Here is a 15255-nt window from a genome sequence, read left to right as displayed (position 1 = left end):
GATACATTTTAAGCTTATTTTTGTGGGTTAGCAATACAAATAAATGAGAATCGAAAATGATTATATCAGGTGATCTCAATAGGTCACAGTGCAATAAAATCAAAGAAGATACTATCGTCTAGTGCATACATGGTGATTAATGATCATTGTTATATACCCTCACCCTTGGGTTTACTTTCCTCTTCCTCACTAATGAAACCATATCCCTTCTTATTTTCTCTCCATAGCCACTTTAGACCTTTATATTATATTTTGAAATGATATTTACATATCTTGAGTACACCATGGAAGGTACTACCACATGGTACATAGAAAACATGCTTAGCACAATTACATGCTTGACAACTCACTAGCTAGTGGCGTTGCACTATACACTAGGAATTGACATGAGATATTTACATGACTTACACATCGGTTCATGTATTTAAGCTCATATTGTTCAACTTACATCATCATAAAGAATTATTTACAATTTACACATAATTTAATTGAATAGATCCAACAAGTCAAAAATGGAGTACAAAATTTGGCATACGCATGTAGAAATATCAACAAGGAGAAAAGCACAACTCCTAAAGATGATCATCCAAGGAATAATAAAGATTATAAATTCCTAACTTATGAGATTTATTACTTGCTCAAACACTCAATGGAATTGTAGTTTTCAACATAGAAGCAACTACTATCTATACATCCCTTAAGATGCATATAAAGGAAACATTGCATCCTATGCAAGGAGAATCATTGGAAGTATTCCAAGAAGAAACATAACATATTCATAATATTTTCATTAATGAGATTAGCAATATAAGAAATTTTGTGCAAATTGAGAGCCACTTGTGTGAGCCTTTCTCATAAAATATCATTTTCATATTTAGTTTTCACTCTATAATTGTTTTTCTTGGACGTAGGACAACTACTACCAATTATAGACAAATCATCATAATTAGATCAACAAAAGGTGAGAATTTGTAGACAATCTTCATCAGTGTTTTAAACATGCAAAATTCCTACCAACAATAACATAAATGGAGCATGTTGTCTTTACTTTTGCCATGTGTTAACAAATATTAGGAATGCAAATCCAATTAGACAAGATTGAAAGCTCCTTAATTCTAGAACAAACACACTATTGTTAAGAATAAAACAAAAAATCTTTAATAAGTCAAGACACAAATTTACAATCAATGCGCAATTTTCTAACGTTTAATGAATCAAATGTCAATCCAAGAAAGTACTAATGAGTATTTCACTTGTGGAGATCAAAAGTATTTGTAATATTAAATATGTAAGACTATGAGTAATGTTGTCATACAAATTATGAGCGAATACCAAAATTGGTAATAAAATTTTGAGAAAATTCATCCCAATTATTATCACATATGAATTAAGTTGTTACAAATTATCACCTTATATGATTATAAGAGTTCATAATTATATTAAATATTTAAAAATATATATATAAATAAATAACATACCAATACCAATTCTATCTGTGAAATAAGTTAATAAAAAACAAATCTTGAATCATTAGTTATACATAAATCCCAAAATTAATAAATCATCTTTAGTTTACAAAATAAAATGTTTAATAATAATTAAACTTGACAACAAAAAACCTAATAAAAAAACGTGATATAAAAAGGATAAAATGGACTTATTCAAACTATCCATAAAATTGTTCTTCACAAATTCTTTTTCCACTTAATATTATAAATTATATTCCATCATTATTAAATTTAAACCACTAAAAAAATATGTTATTCAATAATGAGTATTCTAAACCATTAAAAAATCATCTTATTCAATAATCAATATTCTTAATGACTAAGAAAATATCTAATTCAAATTAAAATATGCATATTTCATTTTCCTATATTGAAGATTTTTTTTTAATAGAATGATTAACAAAATTATCATATTTTAATTAAAAATTAAAAAAAATATTTTAACATTAATTAATTAAAGAATAATACACATGAGTACATGTATATTATTAAGATGAAAAATGATTTAAATTACATAATGAATTACTATGAGTTGTTTCTCAATTCCATATCAAATAGAAAAAATTAATTCAATAAAAATATCTCTCTGAATATAAATAAATCTAAACAAATCTAAACAAATCTTAAAAACTTACTCCTCTAATATATAATCACATTTAAAATAAAAATTATATAATTTAACCATTTTATATCATTCACATTAAGTGAAATAATCTAATCATATCATATCATTTTCCTCTAATGATATGTGCTAACCATTTTAATAAGAAATTTAGAAAACATTTTTACATTAATTAAAAAATGATATACATAAATACATGTCTATTATTTTATAATGACAAATTATTTAGATTAAATACTCCACTAATTGAGCAGTGTCTCAATCCCATATCAATATACAAAACTAATTAACTAAAAAATATCTCTAAATTTAAATAAATCAAACCAAATCCTAAAAACATAATCCTCTAGGATATAATCACATCTAAAATAAAAATTATATAATCTAATTATATAATCTAACCCATTGATGTCATCCACATTAAGTCAAATAATTTAATCAAATCATATTCCTCCACATATATGTGTGTTAACCATGGAGTAACTTAACCTAGTCATTTTCCTCCACAAACATATATCCTAATCAGATTTTGAAATGGTTTGGTTGGTCTCTTGTCCAAGGTGACTCAACCAATTTTATGAACTCTTATTGATTTTGGCAACCAGGTTTTCTAGCAATGCCTCAACCTCTTGAAGATTCGAAGAATTGGTCATTCGTGAGGATACACTTTGCTACACATCACACCTATCTTAGCCAACATCAAAACAATTCCATGTCCCGTAACATCATGTGATTCTTGTTCTTCATCCTCTTCTTCCTTTCTTATCTCCTCCACCAAATTCCCATCAATCACCTCTAACAATCTCTCGGGGAATGCATCGCCCACCCAACTATGCAATGATTGCCCTTCTTATGAGAACACTCCATCTGTGGGTTTCTTTCTGGTGATTGTTTCCAACACCAAGATGCCGTAGCTGTACACGTCCCCTTTGATGGACGTTCACCCTCCTATACCATATTCTGTAATCAATTTATATCAGTAACTCACATATATATCCCATGTACAATATCAATCTTTATATATATAATATTTATATATCAGTGACTCATATATTTCCCATATATGATATGGCTCAATCAATCAAGTGTATCAATATTTACCTGGTGCAATGTAACCAACATATCCTATCCCAAGACTGGAGGTGTCCCATGGGGCTATTGTTGTTGAATCATCAAGCGCTTTTGGCCAGATCAACAGCCTTGAAATACCGAAATCTCCAACATGGGCCATCATCGTGTCATCCAATAAAATGTTGGAAGGTTTCAGATCACAATGAACAATGGTCGGAGAGCAGCGATGGTGAAGATATTCCATTCCATGAGCCACATCCTTGAGAATTCTCAATCGTCTTTTTAGACCCAACCTCCGATTTTATTCACTACAATGCAAATGCTTATCCAGGCTTCCTTGCAACATGAACTTCATAATCAAATATTTGACGTGCAAACTTGAGCATATGCCCACCATTCTCACCAGATTCTGATGTCAGACTCTGCCCAACGTCTTGCATTCTTTTATGAGTCTCTTGTATGCACCTCCTGATGTGGCAGAGTGTATAAATTTGACATCAACAATTGTGGCATTGTCTAATATGCCCTTATAGACTGACACATAGGTGCCACGTCCCATAATGTTATTGGGGCTTAAACCATTAGTTGCTCTGTTAAACTCTTGCTCACTTACAATTTATTTTATTGATATTATAAATTGTTTTAGATGAATTATTATTATTAACCATTAAGAAATTATTTTATTCGATAATAATTATTCTTAATGACGAAAAAAGTATCATAGTTTATAAAGAGATTTTCGAAAAATAAAATATGTATATTCCTTATTCTCATATTGAAAGTGGATGACACATTAAAATAATTTATTTGAGTGAAATGATGAAGAAATTGATTATATTTGAATTAAAATTTTAAAAAAGAGACTTACATTGTGTGTGTATGTGTGTTATTTTAAAATAGAGAAACTATCTTGATTAGGTAAATCTATTAACTACATATTCATATAGAATTCGATTTGCTTCTACAAGAATAACATCTAACTGTAAGGGAGGAAGGAGGATGGAGTTACAGAAAAATCCCTGAATGATGCCTAATACAGGCTAGGGTTCGGAACACTGCAGAGCTTGCATATGGACAGTGCCTGACCACCCTCAATGAAATAGACTCATCCGCTCCTCGTCGCCGTTTATTCCTACACGCTCATGATTATTGCCTAACTCCGTTTGCTCCTATACGATCGTGAATACTGCCTCGCCGCATTCTCTCCATAAGCGGTGCAGTTACGAAGACAATGGTTTGTAGCACCTAGTGGCAGCTGGAACGTCTTTTTTGGAAAGTTAGGTATGGAGCTCGACTAGTTTGATTACTCTGATGACACTTTTGTTGATGTCTACATCTGGAAGTCGCCTCTCCCGATCTCGGAAGGGTTGTTCCCTCATAACAGTGACCTGTCGAATGTCCTTGCTCCCCTGCTATTGATTCAGGTCCCTCCTGCCCGGTCATTTCCCTGCTTGAAGACCCCCTCACATGGTCGGATTCCACCACACCCCCCCCATCATCGGCATACCTATAGTTTTTGGCTAGGTGCATAGGGTTTGACCACACCATTGACCCCTTGGGTTATCCACCTCACCCTTCGCCTACTGATTCGCATTACCCTTCATCTGTCCCTTCAGGAGAACCATTAGTACAATTGCAGGAAACCCCTCTCGCTCTGCTTTCGACTGCTCCCACCTTTGGTTGTTTTGCAGGCTCTCCTCTAGTTTTGGAAGTGAACCCTAGATGGTTTGGACTGAATTTACAAAACTCCCACCAGTACGATCCTTACGTGGACATTTTCGACAAGGGTCACAGGCTAGGGAAAAAGGCGAAGTGTGTCAAGGCCAGGACTCTGGATATTGCTCTATGTTTGGGGGAGGATATCCAGTGGGACGAAGCCATGGATGCTGCTGATAAGGTTTTCGTGGGTAGGGTTCGAGGGAGGAACTACTCCACTCTTAGGCTCAGGCAATGGACAATAGAGATTTGGGGATAGCACATGGCTGAACTACCTTTTGTACAAACCTTCGTTCGAGGATGGTTTTGCGCTGTGTTTTGTAAGAGACGAACATATCACTTGGGTATTAGCTAGTTTTTGGCACATTGAGCAAGCCCCTGTGCCCCTAAAAATATGGAACGCTCTTTTCGACCCTGAGAGAGCATTTGGGCGCAGGACCTCTATGGGTCAGATGACCATGCTTGCCTCTACACTTTTGGTCAGAGGACATATTTAGGTGCATCGGGAATCCATTGGGTACCTATTTGGAGCATGATAAATCATACCTGTCCACGGGCATCATGGCATATGCAAGGATATTGGTTCATCTTGATACTAGGGAAGGACTACAAGAGCAAATTACCCTGCTCTGGAAACATTAGTCTCGAGTACAAATCCTTTATTATGGGGGCATCCCCTTTAGGTGCAAGAGGTTCCACAAGGTGGGTCATTTATACAAGGATTTCCCTCTAAACGGGACAACTAAAGCAGCGGACCAGGGGAAGACAATCCCATCCAAAGCTACCAAGGAACCTAAGCAACACACTAACACTGAAGCAGCAGTGACAAAGATGGGAAAGGAGAATCTGAAGAAGCGTGAAAAATGCACCCATTCAGCCTCCCTTTCCTCCTATGACTAGGGCCAGGGTGGCTACTGTGGCTACGTTATCTTTGGCTATGCCTCTCTCTACTCCCTTCTCTTTGAATTTCACTACATCATCTTGTTTTTTTACATCATCCTCCATTGATCAACATGGTATAGCATCTTCCAACCCAACTCCTCGTTCCTTAGCCTACTCTCTACAACCTACCCCCCCCCCCCCCCCCCCCCCCCACCCCCCCCAACTTTCTCATGTACCCCCCCATCCTTCCAGGAGGCGAACTCTTCTGCCCTATCCTCTGACTCTAAGAAGGGGTCTCACTCTCACAACTTTGCTCAGATCTCAATCTCGACCACAGCCTATTGATACAATTGGCATTGGAATCGTATCCCCTCTCATCCCTCCAAAACCTCCACGGGGACAACCTTCCTCACTCTCTAAATCCAAACACTAGGCGAGTGTGGAAGTCATCTCAGGTCTTCATCTAGCCATAGACCAGGTTCTTAGAGCACAGAACACCCTGGGGCCATCTCCCCCATGAATCTTCTCTCCTACAACTGTTGACGGTTAGCTAGTCCCGAGAAAAAAACTAGCATTTCAGAGGCTTCTTAGTACTGAACTGGTAGATGTCATACTCCTTCAGGAAACCCTGTGTTGGGCGATAAAGAGGTGTCTTTTTAACTCCTATTTATCCTAAATTAATTATCAATCCAGGTACAATTTTTTATTTCAAGAGTGTAGTCAGTCTGAGGTGGGAAATTTATTCCAAGAGTAATATTTTGCAGTACAATGTTTCAATTATAAGAGTAAACAGATGCTTGAAATAAATCTAATTGCAATTACGAGAAACTTAATGCTCTGAAACTAAATCATTCACTTAGAAAACTACAACAATCATCAGTCAAGGATACAGTAGTAGTAACTCTTTCCTCTGTCAATTGATGTAAATGAAATTAACCATAAACGAGATCCTCAATCTGAGAAGTTAGATAGTAATAGCCAATGTCGTTTACAGTTGTTGATCTTTACACTCCACCCTAAATTAATTGATGGAAAATGAGAACTAAATTAACTCAATAATGTTTCTAGAGAAAATGGAAAATATGCTCACTGCAATAACACTTAAAATCATAACCAAATACTTGCAGGAAAGAAATGAACAACAAAGCTATTTGAATAGAAATGAACTATAGCAAAGCTATCTTAATCCAAATGAACAACAAAGCTATTTTAATGGAAATGAACAAAAGTCTGTAATGAACAACGAGGCTTTATAACTAAAATGAATAACAATATAAATTGTAAAGGATAATAATCTTGTTATGATGGAAACGAACAACAATGTGATTCAATCATAGCTTATGCAATAAAACGATTCTATAAAATGTTAGAACAGTAAACTGTAAAAACAAGAAATTGTAGAGCAATGCGATTCAAGGAAATGAAAAGTGAATCAAACCATCACACGACTGGAATTGTAAAGTAATGGTACAAATAGCAAGTGGATCCACCAGGGTCGGGCCCTTAGCCGCTAGTGAAGCACCACTGGACTACTTCAGTATAAAGCAATGGAACAACAACCGACTTATATATTAATCATGAAAATGTTTACAGGCAATCGTACTCTATTTTGATTAACGAGATTCGATGATCAAAGTAGCAATACAACAATAAGTTCTGCAAAATGATAATACTCATCCCCCTGATTTCGACAAGCACTATCCTTTTATAATAGCCAGGTGGACTAAACAAGAATATAGATGAGCTTTGAAGTAGCGATCCCTCAGGATCAAAGGATCCTGAGGGATTCACTCTATCTTTTATCTCCAATTATCTTTTTTTCTTCTTGTGCTGATGTCGCGCTTTCCCCTTCTTTTCCTTAACTGTGCGCTCCGATCTTGATATTCTTGTCTGGATATGGCATCCTGGCGAAGGGACAACAGTTACTTCTACTTTGTCTTTTCCTCTCGAATGGTGGCTTTCCATTTCTTCTATTTTCTGTATAGAAGAGAAGACAATAATTCATTAATTTGTAACAATCACAAATCTCCTTAATTCCACTATAATTCTTTGATATATTACCATCTTAGAATATGAAGGAGTTATGATTAAAGAAAAAGATAAAGAAATAAGTGGAAAATTCATACCTTTTCCATGGCTTAACACACACCCCTGCTTACCCTTTTTCATGCTCTCATGAAAACCATGTAATTTGCATGCAAGGCAGTTAGAGAATAGGTTGGAGAGGGATTTTCGTGAAGTGGTCTAAAACCATGATTTGCAGCTAAAACTTCAAAAATGCATCCTACCTGCCCTTCTGGTAATTCATATATGGCCTTATATCCTGCTGCGGGATACCAGATAAGAGGGCTTCGAAATTACAACTGTCCTTCCCTCAAGATGAGGTTACTATATGTGATCAGCCGGTCAGTAGCTAACTTAAAATTTTTGTAATTGAATGGCTCTCTGTCTTGAATATTCTGATTGGAAGTCTTCCATCGGAGTTTAGTTGTTGCTACGACATGGTCTTTGATACACAGGAAATATTCTACCCCTTGCTAGACAATTTCTTTGTGGATGGGTCCTAATGTCTGGATCACACCCTCCTTTTTCATTAGGCATTTATGCTGAGTCCACACTTGTTATGGGTTTTGTGGTTCACCCCTAACCCAAAGGTCTAACCCATTTTCTTGTCTCTAAAAAGTGTTATGGGCCTTGAGCCACTTTAACTGGTTAACAACAAATGAAATGAATGCTTGAAACTGGACATCTCCCACAAAAGGACTGGGATTATTCTCCATTTCCTCTTGCAAGATAAAATTATGTAGATAAAATTCACAGAGTAATCCCTGAACTTTTACTCCATAATGTTTACATCAATTTATAAAATCATCAACAATTTTTAATTCTATAGGCTTCCCTGCCTTAACAACTTTAATTTTTAACTGCAAATATCTTTCTAATAAAAACAAAGCATAATTTTTAGCAGGGGCCCTACATGCTAGGACATTTCTATATAAATAACGGAGAATATCCATTTGACTCCTGACTCTTTTTAGTCAATTTCTTACCTCTTCAAATTTTTCTTTTGCCTTCCGACATTTATCGAAGCCTTCTTCCTCTACTACATTGATGTCCCTTAATTGCTGCTGTAACTCTTGGTATTTCTTCTTAGGAACAATCTCTTCTTCGAGCTTTTCTATAGTCTGCTGAGCCTGTGCCAGATCCTCTTAGAGTTTTGATACTCTAGGGTCATTATCCAACAACACACTTTTGGGTTGAAGAACTACCTGGGCTTTCTTATTATGATGTCTAGTCCCTACAGTCTGTGTTTCTTTATCATGAAATGTCAGGTTGGCCTTACAGCTGGAGGACAATGCCTCGGTCTGAACATTTTTATTGCAAACTTTTGCCTTTTCTATCTGGGCGGCTATGTTTGTAACAGATGTGTGTTGTCCCTTGCTGTCTTGAATGAATATGGGCTCGGTTTGAGTCTCTGTGGCTCTTGTATTAGGAGGTTCAGTTTGGATGGATGCATCCCCTATTTCAAGGTTCTTTTAGAGATTTTCCCCCTTTTTCAGTGCTCTTATCTTCTGTTTGAGTTGTTTTACTAAATTTAGCAGCTTTTGTTGTTCCCTTCACAGCCTCTTTATTTCATTCTTCTTCTTCTTCTTGAGAGGAACAACTGTTTCCTTGTTTGGACATGGCTGCTTAGCTGGGTTTTGTTCTTCAGGGACTGTGCTTGTTAACACCCAGGTTGTTCCCTATGACTCCCAAGGGAATACGGCCGGGGTAACCACTAACCAATCTTTGGATCACAGTTCCTAGCCAAACTGTAATCAGAGAGGGCTCTCTCTTTATAATTTGTCTCTGTTCTGATAGTATTTTAGGCTAGCTATTATGCTCAGGTTTTTGGTTTATGTTTTGGTTGAAGGACTCCTTTCAATGCTTAAGATGTAGTGTTCAGACAGTAGCATATCATTGGGCAATGGAGTCTAGAGCTGTGGAATGTTTTGAAATTCTGGAGTGATGATGTTCAGACTGCAGGGCCTATTGGGTATCTCAACAAACAAAATTTAAACTTAAGTGGTGATGTATGGTCAGCCAACAGAAAGAAATTAAGAATTTTCCACTAAGCTGGTGATGTGAAAGTGAAACATGTTGCTCAGGATCAAACTTGAATTCCTGAAACAAAGGTCACTGTGAAAGATATATTCTGAAAGTGAAGCAATTAAGAATTACACTTATCAAGATTATAGCTGAAGAAAACATTCATTAACAACATAGATTGAACTCAGGGTATTGCATGAATAAGTCCTGAAGGTTATTCTTTTTCTTTGTTGCTAAACACTTAGAAATTAGAAACACATATGGATTGTAAGAGATTGAAACACATAACAAAGAGTGTTACAAAAAAACTTATTGTATTATGAGGTACACAGGAATCCTGCAGTTTTTCAACAGACACCAGAACGCATTCAACACTTCAGAACTCCGAGAAATTCCATCACTTTCTTTATTAAATTCTGAAAGGATTACAGCATAAGAACTTCTTCAAGAGAAATCAACAACAACCCCTCAAGCTTGTGCGAGGGGAAAATATATACCATCGGTTATACAAAATATCTGAGTGCTAAGTTATCTCAGAAATGAATACGTTCACCAACTTTTCAAGATATTTGATAAGAAAGTTATTACATCATTGAATACAAAGTAAATGCATCTTTATGCTTGTCAGAAGATATTTTGGCCTTAGGAGGCCACTGAGTCGGTTGGAGTGATCTGCATTAATGCTGAGAAATGCGCTTTTGGAGCTGTTCTGCTGTAGCTTCTCGGCCTGGACACCTGTAGCTTATCACCTTGCTTTGTTGGCCGTAATTTCTGCTGAGTTGGCTCAGCTTTCATCTTTAATGCATGTTGATTCTTTTAAACTGTCCTGTGTATGAAAATTTGCATTTTTCATGAACAAAATTTATTGAATGGCTTCCTGTTTATAAAATCATCTGTATGGCCTTAGTCCACCATTCTAGTGTAGGTAGTTGATGCCTGAGAATTGCATCCATAGTCTCCTCTGCCTCTGTATATTTGTAAAAATTGGGAGGCACCTCAAACAGGTGTTTGATTTCATTCATTATAAAAAATAAACTTTCTACTCTGTTGTAGAGAGTCTGTCCTGTGGCTGGCCCTGTTTCCTCTGAGGTGCTGGGCTTCTCATTGATCTGACTTGTGGCAAATGCATTAACCCTTTTGGCATACTGCTCATGAGTGAACAATCTCCCTGCGCTGTTCAGTAAGCTAGGGAGCCCTCTGTTTTCTAATACCTGAAATTTCTCCAAAAACCTGTTTACCTCAGTCTGCATGTCCTGGGTTCTTCTCTCTAATGTCTGCACCAATTTTCTCAGTGTGAGAACCCTCTTGATTAACTGAATGTGCTCAGTTCTGTTTGAAATTCCCATGGCAGCCAACTGGGTACTTGTTCTATTGTTAAGCACATTAATCATCCTGGTGGCAATTTCAGGCATATTGCTTAGAGCAGCCCTTGATCTCTAAATTTCAGTATGTGCTTTTGGAATGAGCTCTAACTGCTCATGGATTGTTTCAATATATTGCCATTGGTCATTAATAGATTGGCCAATGTTGGCCCACAACACTATTTTAACCTCAGCCACAACCTTATCTAATTTGAGCTCATTCTCTAGCTCTTTGATCCTGTCTTTGAGGGCTTTTATCTCCCTGCCCTTTTCTGCCACAAACTGCTTGGATTTGTCATATCTATCATTCACTTTGGCCAATTTATCCCTGGTCTCATTCAGCTCTGTCATTTGAGCTTCCAGGGCCTGGATCTCATTCCTCAGCTTTTGCATGTCCAAGCTTGGGGCCTGCTTTGTCGCTGGTGGTACTGCTGAGGTGGATGTTGTTGCCTGTTCTGTATGTTGAGGAGGAGGACCAGTAGTTGGAGCAGTTTCCTCAAGGTTTATTACTTCAGGACGAGGCTGGGAGGTCTGACCTTCTTCTCTTTGTTTCAAAGCTGCCTGTAATGTTGCCTGTGCAGCCTCTGATTCTCCCAGCTTCTCTTGTGTCTGGATTAACTGCTTATATAGGGACACCAGCAAGGCTGAGGCATCTTGATCATGCCTCTGCTGGGCAACCTCATCTGTTTGAGGGTGAATGGTGGCTGGCATTTTGATCTTTTTCTTCAAAGCGGCCATGTCTGCATCCCTTAACTTCAATATTTCCTGTATGCCCTTGATATCTTTGGGATCATGCCCAATCTCAATAATTATATCTTCTAAGGACCTTATTCTATTGTCCTTAGCTTGTGAGGATGCCCTTTCCAATTCAAGTTGGGCAGTTGTATTATTAAGGCTATTTTCCAGCCTATAATTGTCCAATGTTTTGTCTGCCAAGGAGGCATAGACCATCTCACCCGTTTGTTTGTGTAACTCAATTTTGTCCATCGGGTGGATGTCTTTGGCAAGGACCTCAAGATTGGTCCTTATATAATCTGCATGAGACTGGGGTTGTGCTACAGCTGGCAAGAAATGACTCATGATCATTTTTCCTTCACTAACATCAAAAGCAGACATCAGTCTTTGCTGGTTAGTGGGAGCCATCTTTAGCAAATGATTGTAGAGTTGTATTTTTATGGGCTCATTCCTTTTCTTTATGTCTATGAACTGCTGTTTAATGCTCAGTTCACCCTCTCTCCGCTGGCTAGAGGAGCTGACTTCTCCTCCCATAGTTCTGTTCTGTTCCTCTTGGAAGGAACTTGCAGATGCTTCCCTGCTAGGTGGGCCCATGCCCAGAGACTGCCCTGTTGGCATTTCCTCTTCAGAGAAAGGATTCAATCTCTGTCTTTTTTCACCATGACTTATTGATGTTGTCAAGGGAGTCTCTCTGTCCCTTTTTCTGCTAGTATCCTCCTTTTGTGTAGTTTGGAGGATTGATGCCACAACTGATGTTTCTTGCCTAGGAGGCACTGTATTTTGTGCCTGTTGTTCTGTGAAAATTGGGGCCTCAACTGTCCCTTCTTGCTGTGGGGGCTGCTCTTTATTATGTTGCCCTTCTTCTTGCTGCAATTCTTGTTGTTGTTGTAGTTCTACCTGCTGCTGCTGTTGTTGTACCTTCTCATGAGGTGGCTGTTCGGTCTCCATTTCCTTTTCCTTGCCTTTGCTAGATATATCTTCAGTGGCTTTGGGTGCTTGCTGATTTACAGTCGAGGAGGATGCAACTGCTCCCACTTGTGTGCTTGGAAGGGAAAACACCTGTGAACAAAGTTCAAGGTCAGCCATCTTTTTTAGATTCCTCACCGCTCTTTGATTCAGCTCTTCTTGTGTAACCGGCTCTTCTAGGGTTCCTCTCCTCCATTTTGCTTGGTTTGCATGTTTTTCAATGTGAGGGATCTTTACATGATCATAGCCAGAGAGCTTATATTTGAGCCTTCTCAAAGTGATGAAGTGGTTGGGGTCATAAGGTTTCCAGAGGAAACTGGTTTGAAGGCCAAGGGACTCAAGTATCCTGTTTGCTTCTCTCCAACCTTCCTCCCTGTGGTTATAGACAAAGTGGCCAAGTTGGTTCCTGACTTTCAACTGTGATTTCTCGCCTTTTCCTGAAAAGTGAAGCACATCAACATTGCCAAACTGCCTGAAGTATTCTAGGGCAAACAGCCTCATGGGCACATATTTGGGTAGCCTGTAGGGAGGCAATTCACACCCATATATCCTGATGACGGTGTGGTTCTGGTAAAAGTACCAGTCCCCAATGCTGTATGATTTGGATAACTGCAGGATCCTTTGCATTTCAGCAGTGAGCCTTGGAGGAGGTGAGCCCATCATCATTAACATAGCTGGGTGGATGAAGAGATCTATGAACTCACAATAAGTATAAGGAGACTCAAATCTACAGTGGAAAACAGAGGACCAATAGACCACTGATCTTGGATTGCCTTGGGCATCCTCTCTTTTGATTGGAAAAGAGAACTTCTGATGTTGATGATATAAGATCAAGTGGTAAATGTAAGAGGTATATCTGAACACTCTTTCTCTTGCTAGGTTCATTAGCTGCTCATGTATTTTGTCTGCTATATAGGTGGCATAGTCATAGCAGATAGGAGACTTGCCAGGAGCAAACATGAGCATCATTACCAGCACAGTTTGATCAACAAACTCAATTGAGTTGTAGCCCAAAATGGGACTAATCATGTCTGCAAGATCTCTGCCCAGTTGGTTGAGGTATACTTGATTGATAGGAGGATACATCACAGAGTCAGAGTCAATGTATAGCTGGTTTAATTTGGTGACCTGAGCATCTGTCATTCTGGCTCCTTGATTTATCAGGTCTACAAGTGATAGAGGGACCAGTTTCTTCTCAGTCCTGAAGCAGAGCATATCCTTGATAGCTTCTGGGGTGACATAAAACACAGCTGAGCCTGAAGGGTCGAGAACTGCCCTCTGAGTGGGGTCATAGTTTTCAGCACACAGATGGATCAAATCAGGGAATTGTCTAACCTGAGGGAGCTTAAAAATAGGGAGGAATGAGTCCCATATGCCCAGCACATCTGTTCCAGTCTCATGCTTGGCCTTCAATTCATTAAGCAGGTGGATGTGGAACTTAGTCCTCATCAGCATTTCCTCTGAAATCTGATAGTCCATGTCTGCCAGGGACTGCCATTCCAATTGTCTCTGAGGGGCATTCAATGGAGCAACGTTCAAAGCTATTGGAGCTACTGGTGGGTCCATGATTTCTCCTAGGATTATGGATGGAGTTGCTATGCAGAGCAGCACAAAAAGTTTTCTTTGATGGAGAAATGTGATTTTTTCAGGGATAGGGGATAAATGATCAGCTGCAGCAATTGAAATACTGCATTAAGGTAGAGATAAGTCTAATGTCTGGCATCAATTTGTCTCTTTTAGCAGGTATGTACAGTTAGAGTGACTGGTTCGCGATTGCGCGAACAGAGTATAGTTTCTTATGAAAATTTGGGCAAACAAGGCTCAGCTGGTGCTTTTAGACCTCACAGTTGCTAATGGGGACTAGGCACAGAGATTTTGCCGGTGAATTTGCAAGTTTTTTGTCCTTTAAGCTCTTTTGAGGGAATTCACAGACAAAGTAGGAGTATGAAGGATTTATAAGGGAAAATACCTGGTAAACAGCGAGCAATGGTCACGAGTGTCTGTAGAAATGGCGCGTCGGAGGTCTCCCAATTGATTTCAGCAAGGTGGTGCGGATTTGGACGTAAAAATCATGCAGAGAAAGCAACAGCGCTTTTGGCAAAAAGTATGAAAAATTGCGAAAATTGGCCTAAATATGGATTTTTGGCATATTGGCGCGTTTTTTGGATGACGTCAGCATGACGTCATCAGGTGGGGTCAAGGTTGGATGACGTCAGCATGACGTCATCGGGTGAGGTGGCAGGCTGTGATTGGTCCACGGGGATGATGAGGTGGCAGACATATCAGCGCGGGGGCGGATGAAGGA

The sequence above is a fragment of the Pinus tabuliformis genome, chromosome 5_2, assembly GCF_031772625.1.
Source record: "Pinus tabuliformis cultivar Carrire ecotype Pingquan chromosome 5_2, CPIR1, whole genome shotgun sequence".
Classification (NCBI taxonomy): domain Eukaryota; kingdom Viridiplantae; phylum Streptophyta; class Pinopsida; order Pinales; family Pinaceae; genus Pinus; species Pinus tabuliformis.
Note: the sequence above shows the minus strand (reverse complement) of the source record.